This window comes from Dermacentor albipictus, chromosome 2 (genome assembly GCF_038994185.2).
Source record: "Dermacentor albipictus isolate Rhodes 1998 colony chromosome 2, USDA_Dalb.pri_finalv2, whole genome shotgun sequence".
In the NCBI taxonomy this organism is placed as follows: Eukaryota; Metazoa; Arthropoda; class Arachnida; order Ixodida; family Ixodidae; genus Dermacentor; species Dermacentor albipictus.
In genome coordinates, this window is record NC_091822.1 from 66,715,895 (window position 1) to 66,732,509 (window position 16,615).

A 16,615-nucleotide genomic window follows, 5' to 3' on the forward strand; every position below is an offset into this window, starting at 1 on the left:
AAACGAGTTTCGGCGGCTTTTTCAGCCGTGCATACAACCCACAGATCCAGTGTTTTCTACAGCGAAGCTGCAAAAGGCTAGGTCTACGTGTATTGTTCGTGTGCGTCAGCGAAAATTATCCTCAGCAATGGCTCATACCCGACCCCCCCCCCCGCCCCCCTAAGCAAGCAGAAATGCAATGGTTCATCCCCCACGTAATGCAGAGGTTACTAGCAGACGCAAAGTGAAGCGAACAGTGCACACATTCATTGGCATCACGCATACAACGTACACAACAGCGTACGTTTCAATAAAGAAACAATCTCAAGGCAGGCATCTATCACCATCAGCAGTGCCTCATACACTAAAAAAAAAAGAAAAGGTTTATATCCTTTGGGGCTTATCTTGTGCCACAACAATCTTCGCCATCTGCCATGCTTGCGTTTCCTCTCTTGAAATCTCGGCGCTCGCTAATTTCCTGTCGAGAATGCTGCGTTAAAGCGGATAACGCGCATGCCGTTCGTGACTGGGAAGTACCGGGCTCGCAGCGTTAAAGAAATGAAATGTGGGCAAGACAGATGACGATTATTGTTTGGCGACAAAATACAACCCAAACGGTATAAGCTTTTTTTTAGACGGTAGCGCCGCAAGCAAACAAAAAATGCTATGGCTCATATACCCCCGTAATGCAGAGGCTGCAAGCGCTCCGCCAACTTGCAAAAAATAAGTTTGCTATCTTGGGTACAAACAGAACACGCGTATCGCATATTAAGCTTATCAGAACGGATACTACACTTTGACCGGTGTCGGCCGTCTATGTTCGCCCTGCCCTCTCTTTGTCGGCGTTCCAAGCGCCCGAGTATCTCCTTTCCTTCCGCTCTCCCATGGTGCGGTCCCGTCGAAACGTCACGCCTGTCTGGTTTCCTAGGCACGCATGAATGAGTTTGTAAATGAGTTCGTGAACCACAGTAAACGAATTCGTGCCTGTGTTCAAAATTGTGTGTCACCTCTGTGAGGCGTGCTAAACAGCTTCACTGGTCATCCGCCTTCAAATGGCTCACGATTTTTTTTCTTACGCATTTCGTCTCCAGTTGCAGTGATGATGGGAATGCAAAACCACGGCCCCTCGATGGGAAGTCACACCGTGGCGGCAAAGCACACCGCAACACCCGGAGGAGGAGCGGTGGCGTGGAGGAAGCGCGTGTTCGGCCAGCCGGTGTCCCACTGCTCGACGATATACGAATTCTAGATTTGTACAACCGAGCCATCGAGCATCTGGAACGTGTGAGCTGGTCGCCCGACGGCCCTTTAAGTTTAAACCCCACGCGAGCGATCTTGCGCGCGACAAGCGACGCGATGGAGATGGCTGTCGCGTTCGCTCGTCGCCGAAAAGTCGTACCCCACGCGAGCGAAGACTGAGCGACGTCTCCCCGGTGTTGCCGGTATGAGGGATTCAAATACGCGCCGAAGCTGGCGCAACGCGTGCTTTATTAAAGTTGACGTGTTTTACTGTAAAGAGCCGCACAAAATATTTTGGAATGACATACAGTATATGTTCTTATTCTTTCACTTATCAAAACTTAGCCGTTTGCTCGTTCCGTGCGACAGTCGCACGGTCAAGTACACCAGTCAAGTGCTATTGTACTTGACTGATATGCATCCAGTTCCGGCTACGCGCTATTGGCTGGTCGCTCATAGCACTTCCGGGCGACGAATTCTAGACTTCCAGGTCGGAGCGATCGAGCGACAAGAACGAGCGATCCGTTTCGCGCGATGGCCCGTTTCGGGGCTCAGTATCGTCGCTGGTCGCCGTGGCGCACAAGATCGCTCTCGCGGGGTTTGGGCTTTACGTCGCTCGCAGCTCTCGGCGCGCGAAATCGCTCAAATGTTGTTTAGGCTTAAAAATGAGACATCTGCAAGACGATCAATGGCGGCCAACTTTCTTTCTGCCGAGCTCCAGCGATTTAATCTGCCCCGTGTATACGCATGTCGTGCAATCGTCGTCACGCAAGGTTCCTGGCATAACCAAATGAGATGACGCTGCTTTGCCGTTTTGTTTACAGTACATCTTTCAGAAGCACTTGGATTTAAAGTGCACGTAAGCATCAACGGGCGAGCAGTCGAGATAAGCAAGAGTCGTTTAGGGTATTGGCGATAAAAAAAAAAAAGAAAAACCGGGAAAAGATCGATGCGAACGAATCCGTTAGAGGCATAAGTAGCGGTACAATGTAGATAGAGCAGTTTTTAGGAAGAAAAGAAAGAAAAGGATTAACCCTTTACTGCACAATTTTTTGTTTCCTCAAAATATTATTCATGGAGTTGTAGGGAAGCATAATAGTACCTGTACTCCCATGGAAACTTACTTCAGCGAATGTCTGTAGTTTCAATTTGCAGAAAAAGGGTATGTTGCATATTTGCAACAATGTGCAAATAAAGAAGAAGTTGAAAGTAAAGATAGATTTAGTGCAATTCATACTCAGATGCTTATTTGCACGAGACAATCATTGGTGCACCTATGATTTAGTGTGGAACAAAAAGAAGCACTTGTACATGCTTGTGCAGCACAGGTGGTTCCCACACTTCGTGCAGTACGTCATGCAGATTCCCGTCCAGCCAGGAAACAATGCAGTGTTTTCGGGTTATTGTCAAAATGTAGAACATCGAAGCACAGACGTAAAGCCGTGCCCGTGACGACGTGACACGGCAACGTGCGGAGGCACAGACGTACTTTTGAAAAGAAAAAAGGAAATTTGACCAGAGAACATCTTGTCCACATATTGGATCGAAACAGACTTACACTCGTGGCTGTCGTGACTAATTGAATAGTCACTGCCTTCACTATCAGAAGGAATTGCTGGGCCCTACCAGCGTTTCGGAGCCATTTCACTATTCCGAAGAAAATAAACCATGCACACGTTGTTGCATTTGTGCAACATAGCAACGTTCTGTCGCCAGGAACAAACTATTCCGAAATTACAATGTTTTTTTGAACCTACAGAGTCAGAAGGATGTGCAGCATAGCGTAACAATTTTTTTTGCGCTTTCTGTTATGGAGAAATACATTTACAATTTGTAAAACTTACCTATATGACTGCTCGATGGCGCGCGCAGCCTCCGCCACGTTTGTTTTGGTAGAAGATGCAAAGAATTAGCACAAATTGCAGCACAAGGTGCCGCGTTTTACAGACCAATGCTGCGGATATGCAACAACATGTGCAGGAAGCTCCAAACTGACTTTGCTTCGGTTTTTAACGCCGTTCATCAGAATGTTGCGTAAATGCAACAAGGTGCAGTAAAGGGTTAAGGAGATGCATACTAAAATGCTAGGAAGAAAAACGTGTACAGCATACCTGACGCTCTCAAGCAGGGTACAGGTGACTTTGTCACCACCCCGTTTTCAAGGGGATGTCAGTAAATCATTATCATCGTGATTGGCGCCGCCTGGCAATGGTGGATTTCCAATGTCTTATACGGCGAGAAGCCGGTAACCCTCTGATAACTCGCTCCACCAAATGTGTGGGGTGGGAAAGCCGCAAGGAAGTCACGCACACTTGAGGCACTCCTGAATAATGAACGTTTTACCTCAGCTCTGCTCTGCCTCGCGGGCCATTCGAACAGCTCGTATTCGATATTAGATGCCTACTCCATACATCACAGGAGAAAGGACACCACGTGACGTTTCAGTGGCTTCCAAGTCACTGCGGCGTCACTGGAAATGAAGACGCCGATAATGCCGCTCTGGCAGCTCTTGAAGAGGCACAAGAAGAGGCCATACCGCTTTCACGATCCGACGCAGCTAGCAGACTTCGAGTGCTTGCACAGGAGATCACGCTCTCTCTATGGTGCACACCAAACAGGCAGACCAACCAGAGCAACCGTCAATACCACCTGCCCTCTTTGATGCATCTCTATATGCCAACTGGACTCCGCCGAAGAGAGGCGACACTGCTTTACCGCTTATGGCTAGGGGTGGCTTTCACGAAATCTTACTCATTCCGCATTGGAATGGCAGACAACGCTCTCGGCAATGCCTGTCTTTGCGAGGAGACGCTGGAACACATTCTGTGCGACTGTACAGAATGTAATGTTCAGCGACAGTCCCTGGCATCCGTTCTAGCGCACCTTGACACTAGACCATTGTCCCTCGACACGATTTTCACATTCCACCGACAGAAGACATCGCAGGTGAAGGCGACAAAGAGACTACTTCGGTTTTTGAAAGAGACGGGATTGGACAAGCGGCTGTGACAGTGATATCACGTACCATGCCATATCGATGGACTAACGGACGATGTGTGTGTGCTGTGCTATGTGCTCTCTCCCTCTCCCCCTTCCCCATCTTTCCTCTCCCCCATCCCTCTCCCATGCGTAGGGTAGCAAACCGGTTAAGCTAAACTGGTTAACCTCCCTGCGTTTCCTTCTCCACTTTTTCCTTCCTTCCTTCCTTGTCTCCTTCGCGAGTCAGCTGACATTGGAAAACAGCCGCACACGGGACATATGGCGCATCGACTTGCAAGCATTAAGAAAAAGTGCAAGCGTATAAAACAAAACTAAAAAGAAAAGCGCGCAGAGTTTTATAATGGAAGTGAAAAACTGTCATCCAACCGAGCGTAGCAAGAAGCAACAAAGAAATCCTATGCGGGTTTCTCAGAAGGAAAGCTTCGCAGTTAAAGAAAAAAAAAATTTGTCCTGGTCTGGGGACGGAACCCGGAACCAACGTCTCTCCGGCGCGGTCCCTCTACCATCTGAGCTAACCAGGAAGCCTTGCTGCAGGTCGCAGAACGAGAGTGAATTAATCGACAACTGGAGGCACAGGGACGCTGAACGTGGCAAATCAGTTCCGCGGAATCCCGCAAGGTGCCCTTTCTGGGAAACCCGTATGGGTTTTCTTTGTAGCTTCGAGCAACACCCGTGCGAATGACAATTGTTCCCTTTATTGAACGTTCCTCCTACCGGAAGTATTCTAAAGAAGTGATTTGCCGGAAGTTTGTAACGTTTGTGTCAGTGTTTAAATGTTCTTCCCAGTTCTCTCTTCCTACTTCCCCTTGTCTTCTTGTACATTTTTTATGCTTCTACATTTGTTCACGAGACGATCCTCTGCACTGTAGCCCTTTGGGACCTGTCTCTGCATATTATTCCGTATTCACCAAGCTATGCATATACATTGAATAAAATGAAAATGAAGAATAATAAAGCTTGCGGCGATCCAGTCGAGACAATACCTTAAAAAAATACTCAAGATGAACATGAAGTAATTGGTGGATTAGCTTGAATTGAATTGAATTCTGGTGTTTTACGCACCAAAACCACGATTTGATTATGAGGCGCTCCGTAAGTGGGGGACTCCCGATTCATTTTGACCCCCAGGCCATCTTTGACGTGTCCACCGTTCCCGTCACAGCCTGATAGTCCATAGTAAGACGTAGGCCAAACCGACGTTTTCGTTCGGTAGCTCAGAGACAGAGCCCGCGGAAGATGACGCCTACGATCACGATGATTAGGTACAATGGAAAAAAACGAAGTTTTGTTGGTTTTCTTTTTTCCTTACCGGTGTGCGAATGTATACACATCAAAGCTATATAAAATAACAGCTACCGCAGTGAGGTTTACAGCTGTTGCCGTTTGTTTCCTTTGAACAACGGAAATCAAGGGTATCGTCGGCTTCGCGAGCTGACCGTTGAGGCAGGCCTGTCGCTTTACAGTGAAGTACGATCGACAACGCCTCAACGGGCCCAAATGCTGCAGCCACAGTGGCTCCACACCTCTTCGCCCCAGATACTTCAACAACCACATCCCATTTTTTTTTCTTCGATCAGACGGCTTCTTCCAACGCAGCAAACATGCCTGCCTGGACCCGACTGGGGGTGGGGTCACGGGGAAAACGCTTTCCTCAATGGAGCGTATCGGACAAAGAACACAATGGATTTCAAGGGCAGATTAATCCTCAGCGGCGGCAACACAAGCAAAAGCAACCACGACTGCGTGGCGGCGGTACCGGCTGAGAAAAATAAAATAAAGAACACAGATCCCCAAGAAAACAACAATGGCTTACGAGTGCAGAGGAAACATAGCAGCCGTTCCAAGTCAGATGCCTTCTGCTTTTCTTTTCTTTTTTACGTTTCTCTCTATTTCATCGCAGACGAAAAGATAGGGTTGAGGCGGAGCACTATGGATAGAAACAGCAAAAAGGCCAGAATTGAAAGACCGGTGCAACCGTAGTAGCTGCGCTCCGCAGTTCAAGGTCTAGTTCTTTTGTCGGTCACGCCGAAATACAGGATGCGAAGAAGAGGCGATGGCCGCGCTCAGCATAGAGCCGACGGAAACAGGAGAAAAAAACTAAAAAACGCCGAGAGAGATGAGAAAAGTAGTAAGAAATGAAGAGAACTACAAAGGCGCCCCAAGAGAGACAGGAGTAGGTGTATATATAGACCACGAATAACACGAAAACAACAAAAACGCATAGCAGCAGAAGGCGAGAAGTGCTATAAGGGATATGGATGTACGGAGAAGGAGGCGAGGGCGGCCCTACGTAGCGTTGCAAGCCGCGCGTGGAAAGAAAAAGTGGAACCGACTGACCGCGCCGCGCGGATGCCGTGGTCTGCAGTAACGAAAGGGAACGAAAGAACAGGCACGGTCGTGCGCCTCCTCCTTGTGAGCGATGAGGCCAGACCGTCTCGGGCTAGGGAGAAGAGCGCACGGGGTCGCGTGCGACGAGCGAAAGGCGAAAAGAGAAAGCTTGCTGCAGCGCGTCAGACGACGGGGAGAACAAAGAAAGAAAGGGACCGGCCATGCGCGTATATGTGCCGAAAAACAGGCGAAAAGATTGTTGAGGAAAAGAGGAAAAAACCGCCTAGAAACAGGCGATGAAAGACGGAGAAACAGACGAACAGAATGCCTAGAAACAGACGATAAGAACACGGAGAAGCAGACGAAAATATTGCAAAGAGTAACGACGGCGACAGTATGCGTAACAAATGGAAACAGACGCGGTGGTTCGGGAAGGCTGAGAGAAAGATTACAACGGCACGAAATAGAAGAAACAGACGTCAGTGGAAGAGTCACGACAATTAGCGAAAAGGAAAGAAGAGTAAGAAAAGTGAAGGAGAGAAAGCGCGTATGGAGAAAAGAAACCATCGTGTGATACGTATCTAGAGCGCCAGTGCAGACTAATGGAGATATAGGTATACGAAAGCAGCGCAAAGCATGCAGAAGAAAAGAAAATTGTGTCACGGCTATAGTTAGGAAGGAAAGAAACGAGAAAGGGTATAGGTACGTAATTACGGTGGCAGCGAGTGCCCGCAAAGAAAGGTGCGAATAGGCTAAGAATCAAGTGCCTCCGCAAAAATTAGGGCGACTCGAGAGAGAGAGAGAAAGTTTCACTGTTATGTATAGAGGGCCCCGTGGCATCCGCGGCCGCCCTTCAAGTTATTTTTCATTCGCACCTCATTTTCCAGCATGCGCAAGAAGTGAACGCACAGACAAATACACGCACAAGAAAAAATAAGAAGAGAGAAAAGGCTTGCGTAACGGCGAGCTCGTTTATAAACGCGACACTTGAGGCGACTGCGAAGGAAGCCGACACAACAGCGGCGATAGCCACTTGCAAACTATAGCTGCCGTCTGCTCCACTTCTGGGCCGCATTCCTTTCCCCAAATGGCGTGTCCGTCGGCCAAGGCAGCGGCATAATACGATGCTGCTGCTGCTGAGGGCCGTTCGCGCTATGCCCCGCAGGAAAGACAGGACAACCGTGCCTTGCGGACAGCCGCTGCTGCTGGTCGGGGCTGTGATTGCCCTCCATTCGGGTCAGCCCCGGAGGGGGGGCTCCTTGCAAACACCGCGGCGTCGTCCCTTTGCCGTCCGCGGCAAGCTCTAATGGAGGCCGTAATGGACACGCGCTCCAGCTGCGAGCGGAGACACCGGGGGCAGTGGTTGACCGGTGCGCGACTCGGTATATAGGTGTAACGGGAGCAACAAAAAAAACGAGAGCATCGTTACAGGGGTCACGATCGAAGGTGGGCAGTTGGCAGAGATCAGTAGCAATTGTTACGTGGCTATTATGTGTTTGGGCAAATCGTTCAAGGTCTGCGACCGACCGTTAACGTGATAGTCTACGCAGTTTCACGAAGTCGTCAGTGAGCGGGCAAGGCGAGTGTGCGCATGCGTGGTGCCGCCTATAGCTTGTGCCATGGGTCGCATCGGCAGGACCATTTTCTTTTTTTTTGTATCAGTGGCTGCAGTGCGGACGTCGGTATACTGTGACCCCCGCATTCAAAAATGCATCTTAACTTGACACCCATGCTCGACTTCATTTAAATGACGCCTGGCGTCAATGTGCCCATGGCAGGACGCTCATGGCGTTTGCTTCAGCGGGTTCACGACAAACGTCATTTAAACCAAGTCAAGCATGAACCTCAAGAGGCATTTCTGAATGCGGGGTTCGGTCAGTGTACAGCAGTCCGAAGGCCGCATTCAACCACCGCTTCAAAGACACGCTGCACACGGCTGAACTGCTTTGTTTGAAATAGCGAATACAAATTACGAGGAATCGAAGCCATGTGACGCTGTAACAGCGGTACGCGCGCCCAGTAACGATACCCACCAGCCCGCATTTTTGTCAACTGCGTCATCGTTGTCGTATTTATAGTTAAGTGTACTCCCTACTGCATATGGCGGCACTATACTAGCGGACGCCAGCGCGAACTGCTGAAAAAGAACGCGTAGATCAGCCGGGTGCGAGCTTATATGGACAAGGATCCAGTTACCGGGACGTATACGGCATGCTGCTCTGCTAGCCAGCCGTCGCTGGACATCACCGCTTACAATGAGGGTAGACGACCCATGTGTATACTGACCAAGCAATGAAAAAAGGTTCCGCCAAGGTATCATTACATGACTGCTGCAAAGCGGCAACTTTGCCAGCTTCTTATATACTGGGCGACTTTTCTATCGAGTATGCGCTAAGTTTCACTGCATGTCTGAAATATGTGCGGAAATGCTATAGGCTGGATAGGTTTGGAGAGAATGACTAACGCACATCTCGGGCGCTCAGCAACCTACGCCTTAAAACAGATTGAAAGTCTGCACTGGTAAAATCCAGTAGCGGATTTGAAGCCGAAGGAAAGAAGAGTTTGTGATTGACGGTCAACCTCCTGAAGCACCGAAGGAGTGCGTTTTAATCTGTCCAAGCCAAGCATTCGCGGAGTCCATCACTAAAAGCAAATCAGCGCAGTACGAAAATAGGTTGCCTTTCCCGAATGACAACTTACAAGATGCCACTGGAAGATATTTATAACCACCGTGTTCCGCCAGCAACAAGGCGCCGGACACTTCGCGTAACCAAGGGCCGTGACCGAACGTTGTACAGGAAAACTTCAGGACCATATAGCCTTACGAAGGAGACGGCAAACGAGAGCGGGTGATATTCCTACAGTTGAAACTACACAAGGAAGCTGGACAGGTTACGTAATGCGTAATAACCGATGGTCCGTTAGAGTAATGGTTAATGAATGCGAAGGGAAGAGAAATGCGAGTTACGAGATTGGAGATATCGCGGCGACAAGGTTAACTGGCAGCTTCTATATAGGGGAAGACTTGTTCCTTAAGTGCGGTTGATGTCACGCTGCCCACGGTCAAAACGATTCTCTGCCGGCCGTTTTCCGTTTTCGTCCTTCCTTCTTCACTTGGCATTTCGTTACGGTAACTTGGTTAAGCGTATTATGGACGGTTTTGAGCCGACTTTAGTGGCGCATTCTAGTGTGGCTCCTTTTTTGGATGGACTTGGCTTTTTGGTGTCCACGCATCTATGTTCCAGAAGGGGTGATCGGATACATTTTATGTGTTCTCGAGACTGTATGCGCACAGTCAACATTCCCAGTCGCCTCAAGTACCACGTTCATTTCGACGCATGATTCTCGTCAGAAATGGGGAAGGAGACCCACAATTAAGCCACCAAACATCGTTATTGCTTAGTGCAACGTAACGTTGTATAGGCGGAACATTTGATCCAAGTAGCATACACAGAAGTCGGGGAAGCTTCGTTGAAACCGGTAGCAAGGAGCTTTATAAACAACCTTATTTTTTTTTGTCTCTAAAAATTCAATATTGTCCCAAAGCGTTCATGAAAGCGCAGTGCACCCCGTAAACTATGTCGCACTTAAAAATAGGCATCTCGGGTGAAACGTCTCACTTTATTTTTTTTTCGGGCTGCAGCAGCCAGAAAAGCATTTATGCAGAAATTCGCCTCAACTTCGAGCCCGTGCTTGACTCGGTCAAGACAGCGCCTGGCGCGAACGTGCCCAAGATACCCGATGCCTAACCTTAGGCGCGTTCACGTCAGGTGTGATAGCTTGGTCTGAGCGAAGCATGTACGGGCTTGAATTTAAGCCACATATCCGAACAAGGCTGTAAGACGCGTAATATACCATGCAGTCCTTGTAGCGCTTGTCCGGAGATCGCAGACAGCGTGCACGCGTGTTCAGCGACAAGTGACCACGCAGCGGCGAACGTTCGTGAGGGGACACTGTTTGGAACAGGACTCTCGACCGAACGTCGCCATCGCGCTGTCGGGACAACTCTCCGTGTCGCGCGCCATGCGCTCACGGCAGGTCTTGTATACTTCAGCGTTCCGGAACTGGTCGGCCGCGCGGACTATTTACGACCGCGGCGAACGACAGCTTGCCACATCCGCCATACTCGGCTGGAGTCGGCATCGCGTACAACAAACAACGCGAGTCTCGTATACATAGCAAACTTCACGTCTCGCTTCAGTTGCTGCTCGCGGAGGAACAGACGACGCCTTGGAATGGAGCGCAAGAGACTCGCGAAGGAAACCAACAACGAGCGAACAAGAAACAAAGGGAGAACAGCTGTAGCATATATAGGTGTCGCCACGAAACGATCACGCGCTTCCGCTTCGGTGCACTTTGCGCGGCAACTTGTTGCGCACCAGACGAGAGTCGCAGGCGACACAGCCGAGAGACTCGCGAGTCACTCGCTAACGCCTCGCGAAGAGGCGGACGCATGCCTTTTCCCACGCAATTGAGCCGAGCAGGCGTCGTTAAAGGGAGAGCCGCCAACGAAAGCTGAAGACACTAAAGAAAATATATTTAAAAAATTTAAGCGAGCAAGGAAAGAAAAACGATCTACAGCAAACAGGAGGCGAAGCGAATCCACACAAACAAAAAAAAAAGAACAGAAGGGAGCAAACAGACGGAGCTAACCTTGAGGGCCCAATGAGGCACACAACCAGGCCTGCAGCAAAGCCGCCCGCCTGTGAGTACGCGCTATATAACGACTCTGCAGCTGTGCACGCATGCGCACTTCTTGCGAGGTTGTTAGCATGTAGGGTACGAGAAGGAGTATATGCAGTGTCCCGGCCGAGCGCCTAAGGCTTTTCAGGCGTGACTAATGCTCGCGTCAGCCTTTTAAGCTTTGGTTGTGAAGACTTCTTTTTTTTTTCTGGCTCCGCTATAGGCTTGGAGGCACGCTGCGGCGAAGAACCTTCCTCGGCGGCTCCCGTCGATTCTCGAACGTTCTCGCGGACTTCCCCCGCCGACGGTGGGCCAGGAGAGCTTTAATGAGGGCTGCGAACGGTCGTCGGCGTGACGTTATTGAGACGAGCATGTCCGACCAAGGACTAGGAGAGCGTAATTGCTCATTATACGGACCCGAGATATTCCAGCCGTGAGCCGCAATGAATGAAGACTGGCGCGTGAGAGCGGACGGTGGCCGTTGTGAACGAGCTAATGGGAGCGCCGTGTGACACTCACGCGCTTATCGGCGGTTAAATCGCTATTGCCTGGTTGACAAAAAACAAAAACAAAAAAAAAATAAAATGGCTCGAGGACACGTCTGCGCGAATACGGTCAAATTGTGTGCGACGAGAAATTACAAAGGTAGATTACCTCCTCTCCGCTTTAGAATGTGTGTGTGTATATATAACCGTCCCACAACGAAATATAATGTACATCGTAAAGCCCTTTAAACTTCGTAAAGTAGTGCCACGCTTTGAAGAATGCCGCCGCCGCCTCCTGGCGCGCTCGGGCCGACGCCGCGTCGCTATTGGCCCAAAAGCATCACGTGGGCCCTCGCGCCGTGCATCAGCGCCATTTTTGCTCGAGAGGTGTCTCTACGGAGTGGCGAGGAGCGCATGTTGGCGCCGTTGCTGCGCTCGTGCAGTGTAGGCGGCGCCACTGTGGAGGAGGGAGAGAAAGAGAAGCGAGGGGGAGCGAAGGCGGAGGAGGAGAGTGTCGCTACTTTACGAAGTTTAGGGGTTTTAGTACATCGAAGAAACGTGCGCATGCGGTGCGCGTCCAGCTTCGGAGCAGGCGCCGCATTGGCAACGTGTAGCATATGTATATACAGAACGCAAGCTTATTTGGAGAATGTTCAATTAGATTCTCCTTTTCAGTAGGGAACACTGTGGCTGGTCTCTTCAGAAAGCTCTAATGGATCGGCCAGGTTGACGGCGCCAAGACGACCGGTGCAAAGCAGCATGCCACGGATACACGAGAGGAATGAAAAGAAAGCTGGAGGTCGTTTTTATGCATTGCAAATTAAATTACGCTCATGAGAGAGCTTTTCTGCGTCTAGTCTCCGAAAAATTTGCACCTTTGGGGATTATCTTGTGCCCCCCACAGTAATCATCATCTAGAGTGCATTTCCCTTTTTTAGAATGTAGCTGTATACCTCTACCCACGATTGCATTTGTCGCGTCCGTGGGCGAAAACTCAACACAGCGGGAGGCGTGCGCCGCTGGGTTCCTTGCAGCACCACCAGATGGCGCTCGCCTCCGCGGCAATGGCGGCACCGGCCGTGCGGGGGAAGGAAAAAGAAGAACCAGAAAGCTCGCATTCGCGCATATGGCGTTCGCCGCAAGCGCTTCGCGGTAAAGATTACTGTTGCATAGGCTGTAGTTGTCAGGAAACTGAAGCTGTAGCATACTGACACGTGTACTTAGCTTTATCGGGCTACCACGTTTCGCCGTCTAACAAATGTTATCGCACAGTGCGGGACGCGCCAGCATGTATCCGAAGTTTCTGGAAAGTTATCGATGCTTCTATTCGCTGTCTGTTGTCGCCAAACCTTATGCTATCTGATTTCATCGCCTGACGCGAATGGTGTAGAACTTTGTGGAAGGCACGCGGGTCCTAACGATTAGTCTGGAACATTCGACGACTGTTGTATAAAAGCCGGCGCGCTTGACCCGCTGATCAGATTTTCGACGATCGCCGACCGTGTTCGCCGCTATCGTTGTGCTATAAGTGTAGCCTGTCTTGTGGGCACAGGTTCGCCCAATAAAAGTTAGTTTTGTCGTTCACAGTATTGCTACTGTGTTCTTCTACATCATCACCACGTGACTATATGAAGCAGGGAGTAAGGTGACTACGCTTTCGTATCTAAAAGAAGAACCCGCCTAGCAACTTATCTCGTTTGTGTTCCGATAGCGCAATCGAAAGGTCACGCCCAAAGAGCAGCGCGAACACGATAAGCGGCGACGGGTACAGCAGAATAGCATGCAGCTGTTCCTGCCCAAAGAAAGCCACGCGCAGTTAAGACGCCTCAAGAGCAGCGCGAATACCATGAGCGACGAAAGGAATAGCAACGTCAATATAAGGAATATCAACGTCAATATGCAGAACGGCGTCGTACTCAGGCTCGACAGGACCCAGTTCAAGGCTACGCCACATTGGTCTATCAGAACAGATGATACCAGAGCTTCGCTGGCCAACCGGCTTCCCAACGTGGATTGGAGGCCATTATCTTTTAACGTTGCACTCCCGGTATAAGGTCGCGAACACCATGCATCTGTGAGAGTGACACAGCGCTGCTGAGACGAAGCAGTGAGCGCAAAGTATTAGAAGTGTACGCATGCAACATCGATGACGATTATTGTTATCGGCCAAGTCCTAAATGGTGTATATATTGTTTGAGATTGTACAACTCACACCCTTACTGCCTTCGAAGTGGGTGTTTTGCGCGCAGGAACATCCTCTGTGAGGGTGAAATTACTAACGGTATACTCGGTAACAAAAAAAAATATTATGGGGTTTTACGTGCCAAAACCACTTTCTGATTATGAGGCACACCGCAGTGGGGGACTCCGGAAATTTCGAACACCTGGGGTTCCTTAACGTGCACCCAAATCTAAGTACACGGGTGCTTTCGCATTTCGATGCCATCGAAATGCAGCCGCCGTGGCCGAGATTCGATCCCGCGACCTCGTGCTCAGCAGTCCAACATTATAACCACTGAGCAACCACGGCGGGTCACTCGGTAACAAATATGAGCGTTTAGGACGAACAATTACCAAAGTTGTCTTACCAATTACCAAAGGGTACCCTAGGCTCTTTATGTTCCTTCATTTTACTATAATACCTTTGGTACGCCTTGCTGTGCAGCAACATGATTTGCCATTCCAAACTTGACATCTTCAATTGAGGAGCCAGTCCTCAGACTGATTTTTTTTTTGTAACTGATTTTACGTGCTATGGTATCTCTGTGTTGCTTATCTCCTAACGCCTTTCTTTCTTGTTCTCTCGCTCTTCTTTTCCTGAAGTACATCATCACCGAGGCCTCCGGCTCTTCATGGACACGGTACATAAATAAATAACGATTGCCATTATTATCAACGCTCTTCTTTCCTCTGGGAGCACGGCACGAGCAGCAACCACAACGTGAGCCACAGATCTTCGAAGGTTGCTGCGCATACAGCACACACACAGCTACGCCGCGCGACCCTTCACCTCATCGAGAAGCCACACACTCGCACACTTCCGGTATAGCGGGCGATGCAGCGCGTGCGCTGGCAACCTCCCTGATAGCGCGGCCAAGGCGCGAAACGCACAGAGCCGCACGAAACACATACGGGCCATCGTGACTCGCATCGGCCTGGATTCTCGGCCGCGCGCTAAAAGCAAGGGGACGCGCCAAGCCCTTGCGGCCGCCGCCTTCGAAGGCGTTCACCCTCTCCCGCACGGACGCCTCCTCCTCCCCCCCTCCCCTCTGCCCCCGCCGCTTGCATTACCGTTATAACTGCCGGTGGCAGTACTGCGCGCATCGAGGAGAATCGGCACGGCCGAGCCACGAAGGGGTCGACGGCTATTCCGAGGAAGGCGATGCATCAACGCGAACAGACTGGGACACGCATGCATTGGCGGGTCGCAATTAACCCGCGCCTGACCCGGGCTTCTACGCGTTTCACACGAGCCGCCCCTCCATCCGGCGGGTACCACAGCGAGCTTGGCCCGTTTACTCGGTGCCAAACGCGTGTGCTGCCCCCGCGGTATTTTTATTGATCATCGTAAAAATAGCGCGAAAAACAGTCAAGGGCGAGTAATGAACGTGGGGACAAGCGGCGGGCGTCCTTCGGTAGTCCTTCGTCGTTTTATTTCTTTATTTCGTTTCGCGGTTATCCAACCGCGCAAATTTTAAACAAATTTGAACAGCTGGGGGTACTTTGTAAAACGGTATAGCTGTACGAGAGACACTATACGCGCGGTTTGCGCGGTGATGGGAATCCATGGCCGCAGGCATGACGTTAACGACAATCGCGGTCTTACGGTATACTTAACAAGGTACACAAACGAAAATTCTTATGGCTCCCCACGAGATTTCAACCCGTTTCCTGCGTGAATGAAAAAAAAAAATAAGAAGAAGCTGGCCGCAGGTGGAATACGAACCCACGTCTTCGCATTACGCGAGTGATGCTCGTACCAAATGAGCTATCGCGGAGCCGTTTTCCCATCCACTTTCATGTCAATTTATCTATCATTTCTTTAATTAAATTAAGAGGTGCAAGTCATCTCTCCTATGCTGTCCTTGGTGTCATTGTTTGTTGGCTTCTTATGATATGACATAGAATTCATACCCTTCGGCTTCCTTCTTTCTCGTTCACTATATATATATATATATATATATATATATATATATATATATATATATATATATATATATATATATATACATATATATATATGCACACATACGCAATCATATAGACGTCTATATATACATATAGACGCAACCTCATCAGCCAAGGCAATCCATCCAAACATCACGACTCGGCAGGTGGTAGGAATGCACAAGTACGTCACAACAGCGGAGGCCGTAAGATAAGACGGACGCCCTATATGCTGGAGCGTTAGGGGCACGTTTGCCGTAAACAAGATATCGCGAGCCCGTGTGCATTCCTTAGGTGCGACGCTGTAGCTCCAAGAAAATCCGCCTCACCTTTTGTTCATTGGTAAGGGCTTTTTTTTTTTTTGGCGCAGCAGTCAGACCTGACTCAAGTGTGGAGAGAGGATGATAACTTTCATTTAGCTAGTCGATAAACGCTTTAAATGCATTTATAGAACGCTCCACCAGGCGAGGTTTTCCGCGAGTTAAATAATAAACTTCGGATACTAACCCTCTATTGACTTGTCTTAGGAGACAAGTTATTCGTAGCAACTTCGTCACCTCCTCAAACGGAACGAGCGTCGTACATGTTTTGATTTACCGTGTCCTTGGAAATTCTTGACCCTGGTCACAGGCGATGACGGCACGAGTATAAAATCACGACGCGTATTTTTTTGAAGCATCGGGACTGGGAGAAAAGCTGCATAGTTGTGAGTCGCTCTCGGAATCGAGAAGCAA

The 16,615-nt window shown here is 49.6% G+C and overlaps 1 protein-coding gene across 1 annotated transcript in view; it reads right to left on the reverse strand.

The window, feature by feature from the left end:
• Positions 1-16,615, reverse strand: part of LOC135903206 (uncharacterized) — a 258,736-nt gene that overhangs the window by 79,397 nt on the left and 162,724 nt on the right. The window lies entirely within an intron of this gene.